The 4,490-nt window shown below is 33.7% G+C and overlaps 1 pseudogene; it reads left to right on the plus strand.

Moving 5' to 3' along the window:
- Positions 1–1,251: 1,251 nt before the first annotated feature.
- LOC145615444 (chaperone protein dnaJ 11, chloroplastic pseudogene) lies at positions 1,252–2,169 on the plus strand (annotated as a pseudogene).
- The last annotated feature ends 2,321 nt before the right edge of the window (positions 2,170–4,490 follow it).

The following is a 4,490-nucleotide window of genomic DNA, read 5'->3' on the forward strand; positions in this document are numbered from 1 at the left end:
CATTTGGGTTGATTACGTGGGTATTAAGAAAATTAAATAAAAAGAAGTAAAAGTATATTGAAAATATAAATTTACATGGTGTTTGTAAAAAAGTAGAAAACGAAAGTAATAAAATTACATGGAAAACCAAATTTTTATATGGGGAAGCTAATTTTGCACAAATATTGTTGCAAATTGGTGGGTGATTCAATGCAAATGGGTCATTTTTTTGGACTAAAATTATGCCAAATGAGTCGTTCTTTCGAGGACGGAGGTAGCAAAAATTTACATGGGGTTTGTAAAAAAAATATAGAGAGAAAGTAATAAAATTACATGGAAAATCAAATTTTTATATGGGGATCGGAAGCTAATTTAGCACAAATATTGTTGCAAATTTGTGGGTGTTTTAATGCAAATGGATCATTCTTTTTGGGACTAAAATTAGAACAAATGAGTCGTTCTTTCGAAGACGGAGGTAGTACTATTTTAGATTGGGTTAGATTATACCCAAATCTAAACCGAAAATTGAATGGATTCCCTTAAAAATATGCAGCATCATTTTCTAGATCACACAAAACATCACATGATCGACTTAAATCGATAACACAAAACATAGCATAAAATTTAGTTATATGATCTCAACAATAGACTTGGAAAAAACAAATACGTATTTGATCATCCAATCAATATACAAAATCAAAACAAAATTACAAGACCATATTCTAAACCCAATTTTTAAATTGATCCAGCTTGAATAATCTATATATTCTTTCATCATATAAGTAATAACTTAATTGATACGAATATAACAAACATCCATTCTCGCCCAAAGTATCCTAAATCAATTCACAAGAAATCCAATGACCTAAGCACCAAAATCAGATCCATTCTGATTTCTGAATAATCTATCTTCCCTTTAACTAAACCCGAGCCCATACATACATCATAGAGTGCAACAATTACAACAGGGCAAAAACAAAAATAAAACCCATGAATAATTGTCAATAAATAAAATGTTTCTAGAAGAACGCGCCGATCTTAATACAGTAATCCAACTGCAGAAAATCAGTGGCACCAACATTTAAAAGTCCATAGATACCGACACTTTCCTGAGTCAGCACACAGTCTCTCCACCTCCGCCAATGGATAAGCCCAACATAATTAACCTCTTATTTTCGACATGGGCCCCACTTTTTATTTTTCCTCCAATCATAAATTTATTGCATTCTCATTTTTTCCTTTCCCTCTAAATTCTATATTAACCCCTTGTTTCTCCAAACTTTCAGCACTCTTCTTATACCACTCATACCATTTCCATATTTCACACAATCTAAATCAACCTCTATATTTGTACACCAATACCAAAACATATGGCATCATCTTCATTTACATCTAACCCTTTTACTTCCCTCTCCTCCACCACCAATCATCCTCGCCACGCCGCGACATCGACGACATCTCATGTCTCGTTCCGACGGCCTCTCCCCACCATCTCCGCCGTCTACACCACCACAAATTATTCAACAACCTCTTCCCAATCCGTAGGAGTTGCTTCTAATACTTCTCTTCAAAACTCGTCGTTTTACGAGGTTTTGGGGATCCCGGCGGGTGCCTCCGGTAAGGAGATCAAGGCTGCTTATAGGAAATTGGCTAGAGTACTTCACCCTGATGTTGCTCTTGTCACATCTAATAATGCCACGTCATCGGCTGATGAGTTTATTAAGGTTCATGAGGCTTATGCTACATTGTCGGATCCTAAGAAGAGGGCTGATTATGATCGGATGATGTGGCTTCAAGGCCGTCGTTTGAGTTACTCCCCTACTTATTGTTCGATGTCTTCCGGTACCAAATATGGTGGCGGAACGACATCGACTTCGGGTTTTTCCGGTTATACTCGCCGCACTTGGGAGACTGACCAGTGCTGGTAGAATTTGTTAAGCATATCTAGTTAGTTTTGATTATGTACAAATTTGCAGATTAAGTTAAAATTAAAAAAATATATAGAGAGAGCTGATGTGTATAAATTAGGTGTTATTGTACTTGAACTAGATTAAATTAAATTCCTCATATCAATTAAGTTAGAGTAAGTTGTAAGTAAAGTAAGAATTGAAGGAAATGTTTATACTACAAGAGGATATGCTTTTACCTCATTAGTACTCTAATGAAGACACAATGAATATTTTGGTCTCATTACTTTTGTTCTTTATGAATTATGAAACTTAATATTTCCTCAGTTTCGTGATAATCTTCCTCATTTCACAGAGATAAATCTTTTTGGGTCGGTTTTTTTCAGCTTATTTTCAGTTCAGTTCAGTGTAGCTCCAATCAGTTTTGTTCAGTTTAGTTCTAATTATTTCCTTCTTACATAAACGATTCATTTCAGCTTTATTCAGTTCAGTTTAGTCTCAATCAGTTTAGTTTAGTTAAGTTGTTTTCAGTAAATTGGAACATGCTCTAATACTATATATATGTAAGATAAGTATTTGGAGTGGGAATGATGCAAGTAACTTGGGATGTTTTTTTCGTTATATTGATAATCTCTTATACTTTCTATATTCTCAATTTTTAATCATGACATTGGAACTTTTTCATTATTCACATACACTCTTTTGTCAAGCATAAAATACTTAACGTTGTAGCTAAAAGATAGCACACGTAATATTTAATTTTCTATTGAAAATAAGTAATTACTTTGAAGTCAACGGTACTTACAAAGTATAAGTTATCATCTATAACTATTTAACAAAAGAAGGAAATAGATAAAATATGTGATTCTTTAAATCCAGGACTTTACTTATATTATTGTTTCATGTGAAGGGAACGTGATACTCGGATACATATATGAAGTATGATATATGTATGCTTCTAAATCAAACAAAGAAATTTGATCCTATAAGTATGCATTTATTTCCTTACAAAATTATAACCCAATATTGTGAGGATTGAATCTAGATCTAAGAAAATGAGTTATACTCGTAATAAATGAATAAATTTAGTAGTTTGGACTTTTACACACCATTGGAAGAGGCAAATTGAAATAGTAGACTACATACATACATACATTGCTTTCCTAGACACCGACTATCGACACACAAGCATATAACATGCAAGTTGCCAAATATCATGCAAGTTGTCAAATATCGCAGATTTAGCCTGAATCTTTTTATTCTTTTTCTCCGACCATTATCATTATTATGTCACCTCTACTACAAATCATACGTAGTATTAATAATTTGAGTTTAATCAAAGTTTTCGAGATTTCAATCTCACATGCCTCCCTCCTGATTGGGTTTTACTCCGTATTTTTTTATTTTATCAATAATGCACACATCATCCCTTAAAAAAATAAATTAACCGTCATCATCTAAGTTCGTCCAATTGGTATGTCGGCCTTTTCTTAATTAATACTATAGTAGTTATGTCTTTTGTACTCGTACAAACATACGTCATTTGGTTATCCCAAATGAACATTTCGGTGCAAAACCATGGTAGGAGCACTATATATATTCAGATTAATGTCATGCTGAGTTAAGTGGTAGAGTATAGAAATTGATCTGGATTTCGACTATGAGCTTAAATTTTTGATTGAGATGTCCGTTTAACATAGTATCAAAGTCAAAGTGATATAAAGGTTACGGGTTCAAATCTCATTTACCCTAACTTTTAAGTGGAGCATTTCGCCTTGATATGAGGAAGCCTATGCTGGAATGACTCATCCACACTTCAAGCCCAAAAAGGGCTTTCATATGAGGGGATATTGACTTGACCCTTCTCGAAATTGGCTTGACTCGAAGTTGACCCGAAGCATCGACTTGATTACTATTGTCTTGAACATACCCAAAATTCAAAATGACCGAAATCCAACCCAATTGTATACTATACTCGAATTGACCTGACTCATAATCGACCTGATTGCTAGGTGTAATTACGAAGTATTATTGTTTTACACTTAGTGTATGTTGATTATAGGTCACTAATTTCACCCATTGTTTAGGTACGTCTCAAAAATGCCTACAAATCATTACACGTCAATTTAGGTCAAAATCTCAGGCCGAATAAATTTTTGACCATTGTGATCTACTGATCTACCCCTATGATCATTTTCGTACCTTAGTTTATATCAATAATGCACCCCATCAATGTCAAACGTCTCACATACGTAGTAGAAGATTAGTCATTCCCATTGTTGTCGTCGTGACCATGTATATGTTAGACGTTAAGCTACGGCAACCTAGAGGGCAAAGATTAATCAAAGTTCCAGAAGATTATGAAAGGAGATAATGGTAGTTCTAGAAGATTATGATTTTCCTTGGTGTACTCCATGATAGAGACCTTCGAGAAAAATAAACACAAGGTGTTTAAAGAATGAAATCTAGGGAACTACGAGTCTACAAGTAGAATTTCAAATTAGGTCGGTTGTAGATTTTATATGGTTATACTTTTTTTAATCAATATTTTATCATGAATAGTTCGACTTTAAATCTCTTACAACATTAGTGGTTGTTTGATTG

This window comes from Chenopodium album, chromosome 25 (assembly GCF_948465745.1).
Source record: "Chenopodium album chromosome 25, dcCheAlbu1.1, whole genome shotgun sequence".
Classification (NCBI taxonomy): domain Eukaryota; kingdom Viridiplantae; phylum Streptophyta; class Magnoliopsida; order Caryophyllales; family Amaranthaceae; genus Chenopodium; species Chenopodium album.